Here is a 10,491-nt window from a genome sequence, read left to right as displayed (position 1 = left end):
ATAGAAAACACACCCTCAAAAGTTCATCTTTACGTTAGCTTCCGATCCAAGGCATCAAAGTACTCCAGACACATACAGAATATTACAAATAACCACAAAAGACATGTCTCACATTGTTAAATGGCTTTTATTCAAGAAGAGAAATGAAACTCTTTAGAAAAAGGCCACCGAGGGATACACACTGATTTAGTGTAATGTAACCTCGAGAGTGGTTTACTGTCTATTGTGTACACACCGGTCTTACTGACAATAACGTAGTGACGTCAACATTTATGTATAGAATGTTACCGCCCGGCCACATCCGTAATCATCCGGTCGCCTCCGCTTACGTGAATTAATTCTATATATGGATATAGCCGCCCAGCATCAGCAGCTATTTACCCACGACTCAACAAGCATACAGTTCTCATTATAGCATACTTTGACCGTCGTCACAGGTACGGAACGGTGTTTTTTAAGATTTACAACATAACTAGGCAAAGATAAACAAATTATATACTTAATACACGTTTATTAAGAGTTTATAAGTGATAAATGCAGATATTTCCACAGGCACTTGAAGTTGAACACATATTTTTGTCCTTTGTTGTTATCCTTTCTAACAAATTTTGTTTGCATTATTAATGTTTCAAAATTGTTTTTAAAAAAAATGTTGATAAAGATCTAGTTTGTGAAGCTTGACTTCATGTTTGTGCCCTTTAAAAAAAACATCTGGAAAATACTGGTGTAAATTTGAAAAAAAAACACTTTGTTTTGAATACCCTTAAATTATAGTTGCAATTTTAAGCTGTTTGTGTTTATTTATGGAAAGATATTGAATTATGGTGTTGTCTTGTGCTGTGGGGGAAACGCTTTCTGTGCTGTATACATGTGAGTCACGTTCTGAGAAAACTGGGCATAATGCAGTCCGCACAGACAATCAGGAACGACACCTTTCCGCTTTCATGGTATTTTTCGTTAAAAGGAAGTCCATTCTTACTGAAAATCTTTTTTAAGCTGAAAGTGTCGTCCCTGATAAGCCTGTGCGGACTGCATTATGCCCAGTTTTCTCAGAACGTGACTGCACAGGCTAATCTGGGACGAAACTTTACGCACATGCATTAAGCCCAATTTCCTCAGATCAAGACACATGTATGCATACATGTTGACCACCAACCAAACAGTTAAACTCACATGTGTTAGAAAAGACCTCGAGTCTCCTAGTTGAGAAACAGGTGTACCAATCAGTGCGCTAACTGGACAGCCTGGTTAAACGCAAAGAATGTTTGCTACGTTGTATTTTTATACCTGCTGCATAGAGTTCGACCTTATACATCTATATATGCTACCTTATAATTGGTGCAACAATACGAAGTTAATAATTTGTCTGTCTTTTTCATGGTTCCTAAAGCCATTGTAACAGTGTAGCTACATAAAGTTATACATAACTCTCATATAAGACCAAATGAAGCATACAATAAGCTGAAATGCAACATATTTACAGAGCTTTATTCCTTAGGAATTATCCAATCAGTTTAATGCATCAAAAATTAGTTAGGACTAAAAAACTGCAATTAAAAGCTGCCTTTCAATGATATGAAGAAGAGGGGGTATATTGTTTTGCACGTCAGTCGGTCCGTTGGTCTGTCCGTCAGTCGGTCCGTCCACCAAATGGTTTCCGGATGATAACTCAAGAACGCTTACGCCTAGGATCATGAAACTTCATAGGTACATTGATCATGACTCGCAGATGACCCCTATTGATTTTCATGTCACTAGGTCAAAGGTCAAGCTCACGGTGACTAGAACCAGTAGAATGGTTTCCGAATGATAACTTAAGAACAGTTACATGTACGCCTAGGATCATGAAACTTAATAGGTACATTGATCATGACTTGCAGATGACCCCTATAGATTTTCAGGTCACTAGGTCAAAGGTCAAGGTCACGGTGACTCGACACAGATAATTGGTTTCCAGATGATAACTCAAGAACCCTTACGCCTAGGATCATGAAAGTTCAAATGTATATTGATCATGACTCGCAGATGACCCCTATTGATTTTTAGGTCACTAGGTCAAAGGTCAAGGTCACAGTGACTCAAACCAGTAAAATGGTTTTCGGATGATAACTCAAGAACGCCTGCGCCTAGGATTATGAAACTTCATATGTACATTGATCATGACTCGCAGATGACCCCTATTGATTTTCAGGTCACTAGGTCAAAGGTCAAGGTGACTGGAACCAGTAAAATGGTTTCCGGATGATAACTCAAGAACGCTTACGCCTAGGATCATGAAACTTCATAGGTACATTGATCATGACTCGCAGATGACCCCTAGTGATTTTCAGGTCACTAGGTCAAAGGTCAAGGTCATGGTGACTTGACACAGTAAAATGGTTTCCGGATGATAACTCAAGAAAGCTTACGCCTAGGATCATGAAACTTCATAGGTACATTGATCATGACTCGCAGATGACCCCCATTGATTTTCAGGTCACTAGGTCAAAGGTCAAGGTCACAGTGACAAAAAACGTATTCACACAATGGCTGCCACTACAACTGACATATTTTTAAATGACATGTACAGCCTTTTAGTTGAGTTTATAGAACTCACAAATACAAAAATCACCTTGAAATTTGATTTTACCACACTAAACTGTTACGGATATTCATGGATAATTTTAGAAATCAAAAGTATGAGTTCCAGGGACTCATAGGTTTTAAATCAATGGGTCCCAGAGAAAAAGTATGGGTCCCATCTATGAGTAGAAGAAAAACATAGTGGATCAGGGTATTTCAACACAGTGTTTGAGATTGGCCCCAATTTCCTCAGGACAGGTGTCCTAAATGGTTTTTTTTTTCTGGACATTTGTCGTAAATCATGAAAAAACTTTCAGATAGTTTTGTTATCATATAGTTAATACAAAAAAAGTCAAAACTAAATCCAATAACATTTTACATCAAATAACACTTAACTATAGACTTAGGAGAGTTCAATTATTCATGGCCAAAACAATTTCCTAAACACAGCTCTTTTCCATGCCTCTAAGGCCGCTTCAAAAGAGGTCCTTTAGCCTTGCCACTAATATTTATCCATGTCCTGAGTGTATGGGTTTAGCCTGTTTCTTAAGGCTTTAGAGTTTGATTTTTTCACCGAAAATCCCCATTCACAGCCTGTTTACTGGACACGTGATGGTAAAACTGACCAATTTAAGAGGTTAGGAAATTTATCAATATACAACTTTATTATCAAGTGCCACAATGTAAAGTTAGTTGCAATAATCCAATTCCCAGCTATTGACCTTCCGGATAACTGGACATGTGTACTCATAAAAGCTAAAAGCATTCAAGGACAACTAAATGTAAAGAGAGAATTTCAATGATACAATTAATAGCGAGGTCTCTCTCCTGATGTGTAAGCAAAGACGTAGATAACAGAGACTTGCAGGTCGGTTCTTAGGGTATATCGAGCACTGGCGAGTTCTCACACGTTACGGGATTACGCAAGACTTGAAGAAAAATCTGGACGACGCCATTTTGATTGCGAAGCCGGTAAAAGCTTCAAACTTAAGAATGAGTTTAAAGGGGCCTTTTCACAGATTTTGGCATTTTTTAACTTATTCATTAAATGCTTTATATTGATAAATGTAAACATTGGATCGTAAAAGCTCCAGTAAAAAATCAAGAATAAAATTAAAAAAAGGAAAAGAACATTGCCCGGAGCAGGTTTCGAACCAGTGACCCCTGGAGTCCTGCCAGAGCACCGAAGTAAAAACGCTTTAGCCTACTGAGCTATTCCGCCGTGTACACATACTGGACGTATTTTATACCTTATATAAGCAATCTTCGTAGTTTCACAAAATTTAACGACAAAAACAGAACTCTCCAAATTATTCAATTGTTTCGCGTTGCAACGCTTTATAATTTTTAGGTTTTAAAATCTTCAAAAGATGCATATAATGGCTATATTAGACCATGGTAAATGTTCAGTATTACTGTTTCCTCACAAATATCATAACTAAAACGAAAATTTGCGAATCTGAAACAACTTTTTTCAATTTTGTCAATTTACCAAAGCGTGAAAAGATCCCTTTAAAGCGATTACCATGTTGACATTGCCTGAATATGTTATATTTCAATTGCTGGGTAATGTTTTCACCAGACCAATTAAGAAAACAATCAACATCATTGGAGGTTACGGTAAGAATCATTACAAACATTGCTGTATTTTTACGCTATTCTCGGAAAACTCGCGTTTTACTGCAATGTCAGTAAACTTGTGACAAACTTTACTAAGAAAATAGGCTCTGGATGTTATTGAATTTGACATCTTTATTAAAGTACTGATTCGGTTTAATGACTGTCCACTTTTTTATAGTGATATTCTGATAGATAATAAAATTACACCAGATTTTATTTACCTTATTTTTCCGATGCATTTGATTTTAAATTTAAACTCTTCATAGTTTTAGCAACTACCCGGTAAAACTTCGAATATAAACTGTGGATCACGTCATATGTGGTATCATTTTAAAGTGCAGATTGGGTTTTGTGTCTGCCCATATTTTCATTGTGATATTCGATTAAATAATGAAGTTGTGCAAGTTTTAATTTTACCATATTTTCCACATATTTGCCAATCTCTTGCACGACGGTTACATTACATTCACCTCTGTGTTGGGCTCAGAACGGACTATTGTTATGAAAGCGTCTCATTTATGTCATGATCATTCCAAGCGTTCATCATTGAGGTTACAGAATACTAAACAATCTCTTGCACGACGGTTACATTGCATTCACTGCATTAAAGAAAACCATCTCATACCATGATATCTTATATCAGTCTTAATTCATATTATAAAATTGATATGTTTTTTTTTATGTTAAGAAACCAACATACATACACACGTCGAAGCGATTCCTAACGTCACTCAAAAAAAATATGTTCAATTGTTTACATTTGTGAAGTGCGTGGAATGATTCCATCTGCGTAAATGGGCAATAAATTAGTTCCAAAGAGTTGCATTAAAACTCGCAAGTTTTTGCACGATTTATCGTACATTTAAAAGTCTTATTTCTTAATTTAATGCATGCCATCTTAAATATCCAATCAAATATACGTTGAATGCGTTTGTTCGGTTTTATCTATTTTATGGACAAAATGGAGGGCTGAGCCTTTCGCAGAGTTGTATGTGAGAGCAAGGAACGACAACTCTGCGTGGAGATTGCATATTTGCTTTCAGCCATTTTGGTTTTCCTTAAAAACATGCATATTTCCAGTGGCATAAGCTAAAAAAGGGTGCATTGCATCATATAATCACATTTATATTTTTCTAAAGTGCTAATTGTAATTTATTAAATCCCATATTTTCATTGTGATATTCCTTTGCATATGAAATTTACACCTGATTTTATTTTCCCAATTTTGGGGGTGCACGCTGTAACCAAAAGTTGTTTCTATCCAAACTCTTCAAAGTTCTAGCGACTAAAACTGACAACATGTACTATGGATCATATCATCAATGGTATCATTTTAAAGTGCAGACTGAGTTTTAAGGCTGCCCTTCTTTTCATTTTGATATTCCTTTAAATAATGAAATTATTCAAGTTTTCATTTGTTCAGTTTTTCAGGTATTTGCATTCAGTCGTTTTATTTTTCCGCCTTGCATATTTTGCATGACCAAAGCTAAAAAAGGGTGCATTGAATCCCATTATAACTTATATTTTTTTAAAGTGCTAATTGTAATTTATTAAGTCCCATATTTTCATTGTGATATTCCTTTGCATAAGAAATTTACACCAGATTTTAGTTTCCCCATTTTGGGAGTGCATGCTTTAAGCCAAAAATTGTTTCTATCCAAACTCTTCAGAGTTCTAGCGACTAAAACTGACAACATGTACTATGGATCTTAATGAATGGTATCATTTTAAAGTGCAGACTGAGTTTTAAGGCTGCCCTTCTTTTCATTTTGATATTCGTTTAATTAATGAAATTATCCAAGTTTTCATTTGTCCGGTTTTCAGGTTGCATTCAGTCGTTTTGATTTTCCGCAAAAACCTTGCATATTGTGCATGACCAAAGCTTAAAAAGGATGCATTGCATCATATCATTACTTATATTTTTTTTAAGTGCTAATTGTAATTTATTAAGTCACATATTTTCATTGTGATATTCTTTTGCATAAGAAAATTACAACATATTTTATTTAACTCTTTTTTTGCAGGTGACTTATTTAAGCCAAAAATTGTTTCAATCCAAATTCTTCATAGTTGCTTGACTTAAACGTCAAATATAAACTATGGATCGCATCAAATATGGTATCAGTTTAGAATGCCAATTGAGTTTTATGTCTGCCCAAATTTTCATTTTGACATTCCTTTAAATAATGAAATTTATCCTGTTTTTCAGATATTTGCATACAGTCGTTTCGATTTTCCGCAAAAAAACTTTATATTTTGAGTGACTATAGCTAAAAAAGGGTGCATTGCTTCATATAATAACTGATATTTTTCTACAGTGCTGATTGTACTTTATTTAGCTCCACAGTGTCATAGTGATATTCCTTTGCATTAAACACCGCATTGAATGAAGACAAAGCAACTAAGTGTGGTTTGTCATCGTCAACAACCGAACCAGGCTCAGCTGCCGTTGAATTCTGTCAAGTTGAGATAGCTGTGCCTATCAGGGTTGAGTGTTACATACTTAAAGAAGTGATCCAAAGCCATGTATAGTCAATATGCACGCAAGACCTGGAAATGCTCTGTTTACATTCAGATCAAAGCAATGGCAAAAAATATATAAGTATGAAAGTATGTGTTAATGAAGCAGGACACACTATTGTGTATGCATGTTAATTGTTAGGAAGTTGCTCAGGATCATTTTTTGTGGGAACACATTTCTAGTGATTATCTTTTTGCCAATTAGCTCACCTAAGCACAGTGTGCTATTGGTGAGCTCTTGTCATCAACCTTTATCCATCATGTGCAGTGTGTTGTGGGGCGTCAAATTTTGCCTTGTTAACACGCTTGAGGCCACATAAATTGTCCAAACTTCATGAAATTTGGTGAGAACATTTGTCCCAATGATATCTTGGACAAGTAAAAAAATGGTTCTGGTTTATTGTCTCTCATCATGAAACTTGGTCAGAAGATGTGTCCCAATGATATCTTGGGCAAGTTAAAAAATGGTTATGGTTGGTTGAAAAACATCGGCACCAGGGGGTGGGGCATTTTCCCTTTATGTCTATATATGGCTATAGATAAACCTTTTTAACACTCTAGAGGCCACATTTATTGTCCGGTCTTCATGAAACTTGGTCAAACAATGTGTCCCAATGATTTCACGGACAAGTTCGAAAATGGTTCCGGTTGTTTTAAAAACATGGCCACGGGGCGAGGCATTTTTCCTTATATGGCTATGGTAAAAACATGTCAACACTCTAAGTCACATTTATAGTCCAATCGCCATGATGAAAAATTATTATGTGATTATGGTTTTTCTTCAGCAATATTAATACCCTGCCCCATACGATAATGGCTCTTATGCATTAGCTTACATGTTTGTTGCCTGCATAACTGCAGAATATTAGCTGTTTTCTTCCAATATGTTATTTGTAATATCAACAACTTGCTTAATATGTGTTATGTTTGATAAATTGCATAATTTTTGTTATGCCAGGTGTATTGATATTTGTTCATGAAATATGAAGTTTTTATGAAATGTCTTTAAACTGTAAAAACTATGTTCATGCATACTTTTATTGCACCAACTAAAATTGTTACTACAGAGGTTTATGAAAGACTGTATCACATAAATGGTTGCATAGGCTTCTCTGTAGAAGCTGGGACACATTTCATTTACTTTATCATAAAGTACATATTAAGAGGATATACTTATCAAGTTTAGAGGATGCTTTTTTACAACATGCGGAATCTATAGGTTCTTTTCATTAACTTATGCATTCTGGGCACTCATACACATCTGGCTGAGTAATGTCTTGAACAAATTCACTATCACACTGTTCATCATAATCGGTTTACCTAGAAGTTATCCAGATTTAAATCCTCATCATCCCAGATTTAAATCCTTGTCATCCCATGACACAAAATCCGTCTAAGACATGGTTAAGAGACACGGAAAAGTGACTAAATAACTGGATCGATATGCTTTATAGTTAATGTTAATGATTAATGATTAATCAGGTCTGAAGATTTCTATACATATACCCTAGCTGGTAATGTTAAAATTGGTAAAATTGTGCATTGAATTTAGCGGTAATTAAAGAGAACAATGAACACAAACATTCGATTAGAGCAGACCATCAATAGATGTTCTACATAAGAACAAAATTTTGTTCAGACCTTTATTCATATTATACTACAGGTAAATGGCATTCGGATTTGTCAAATTTAAACACTGCAATTAAAATGAAAAACAAAAATCTAATAAAACAACCAATTATTAGTTGTTTCTCGTAAGATTCGGATAGCTCCTTTAATAATATACTTTACCCTATTTCAAAAGCATCCTTAAATACTGATAATCATTGTTTTAATTGCGAAAAAAAAAAAACGGCATGTAATTTATTTTAATTACTATTTAATTGACACATTACAGTTGTGTGATAATGCCGCATACATTCAAATTTAAATAATATTTGTTCATAAAACAAATAAAAACTAGAACGCGAAAGCGTGTTTCCGAAATGTTGATAAACCTGTTAACTACCGTGGCAACTGACCAATAGTTGCGCGCTAATCTCGCCGAAACCCGCGACGTGCGAGAGTTTACCGATATTTGGCGATCTGCTTATCTCTGTTATCTTCGTCTTTGGTGTAAGAGTTTTCTATTCAATACTCCAACAGAAATTGAGTAATGCTTATACGTAGATACATATAACCCTATCGTATGTATTGATCGATGGATGCATACATGTTCCAATTCTATCCATTATCCATAATCCAGTTGCGTTTACATCACAGACTCTAGATGAGATCAATATACGCTCCGTGTTTACATTAAACGTCAAACATTCAAATTCGGAGGATTTTTCAAATTACTTATTTTATTATGCCCATTTGCGAATTAAACAAAACGTTTACAGTTATGCAAAATCAGTTCAAAGATAATTTTTTTAAAGCTTTACGCTTGAAATAAATGTTTTGTCAATATTACGCATGAAATGCACAATTTCCACGAGGATTACATCAGTTTTCTAAGTAACTAGCCACAATTTCATCATGGAGGTGTAAAACATAGCGTCAGATCAGAATGGTAGGTCTAACAAAGCAAACAAACTGCCACAAAACCAAACACTTATGTTAATTACGTCACGCTTCGTCTGCATAATTTTAATTCAGGTAATGACTGCCTACGATTGCTGTTTCTCACTCAAAGCTTGCGCTCTCATTGGTCAATATTGATTGTCCAACTAAAGCGACGCTCTGCCTTAATGCGGGCTTAAGTTGGGTAAATAGATAAATGTTATTGACAGATGATCGTAAATCAGCTCTTTAAATTTTTGGCGCAGTCAATATTGTTTTGATCTTTAAAAATACTCGTGGATATCGAGCGCGTGAATTTTCTTGCACACATGCTGCAAATGTGCGCGATCTTTGGAAAAACAGTGCGATTCGCGTAATCGCGCGGTCTAGAATGCACACTGATATTTGATCGTCCAAAAGACTTGACTTATTCCATCAGAAATGAAGCGGTCAAATTGTCTGATGAATGGTTTATTTGTCGCACAGAATTAAATTTCTTCGGTCCTTTGTAAATTGTATCGGCAAAAAGCTGAAGGGCCAACCTAATCTGAAACACTGCAACATTTAATGACATCGCATGGCCATCTAGTCGCAATTAAACAGGAAACTTAAAAAGGCAACTCAACAGTTTTATGACTAGATTATTTTCAAGACTTGAACAGGCCATTGAACATCACATTCACGAGTGTGTAGTGCGACAAACAATAACCCCACTTGACCATTATAATAGATGAGCAGTTTAACTGACATATCTCAAGGACTGTAGCCATTAAGATGCAGCGTAATTATTACATAAAAAGTTTCCACTTTAAAACGAAGCATTACGTTTTTATTCATCATTCAAATTAAAAGTCCAGGCTTTCCCCGAGGAAGAATTCCATGCTTTCTTATTTTCGCATGTTTTACATGAAATGCACCAGGACTGTTAATTTTGTGGTAGAAAATTACAAAATTGTCAGAAAAATAAAGTGCTATGCAACCCATTCTCTGTATCATAATGACGCTTCCTAATGTTGAATACAAAATTAAGCTTTTCAATGACCCGGATTATTGATTGCGCAATAGTAAAATGGCGGCCATTTTTGGTTGATTTGCAAGTTTTTTGGTCTTAAATTCTTTTTTCTCTGTACGCAAAATACTTTTTAGTATCATAATTTATACACTTTTAGGATTGTGCGTCCGCGGGACGCATAATAGCAAATGTTTGCGTCCCCTGCGATTTCAATGCGTACAGGGCGCAGGACG

The 10,491-nt window shown here is 35.3% G+C and overlaps 1 protein-coding gene across 2 annotated transcripts in view; it reads left to right on the top strand.

Annotated features, from left to right (window-relative positions):
- The first annotated feature begins 303 nt into the window (after window positions 1–303).
- LOC127851825 (zinc finger protein 260-like) overlaps window positions 304–10,491 on the top strand; it is a 43,571-nt gene continuing 33,383 nt past the window's right edge. Inside the window, exon 1 of one of the 2 annotated variants that reach the window (XM_052385753.1) lies at window positions 304–437. The gene's annotated coding sequence lies outside the window, so the exon portion shown is untranslated. Of the gene's footprint in view, window positions 438–4,079; window positions 4,183–10,491 lie in introns of those variants that run through there. The other variant, XM_052385752.1, reaches the window with a different exon arrangement.

The sequence above is a fragment of the Dreissena polymorpha genome, chromosome 11 (genome assembly GCF_020536995.1).
Source record: "Dreissena polymorpha isolate Duluth1 chromosome 11, UMN_Dpol_1.0, whole genome shotgun sequence".
Classification (NCBI taxonomy): domain Eukaryota; kingdom Metazoa; phylum Mollusca; class Bivalvia; order Myida; family Dreissenidae; genus Dreissena; species Dreissena polymorpha.
The sequence above is the reverse complement of the archived record's forward strand: the minus strand, read 5'-3'. Positions and strand labels throughout refer to the sequence as shown.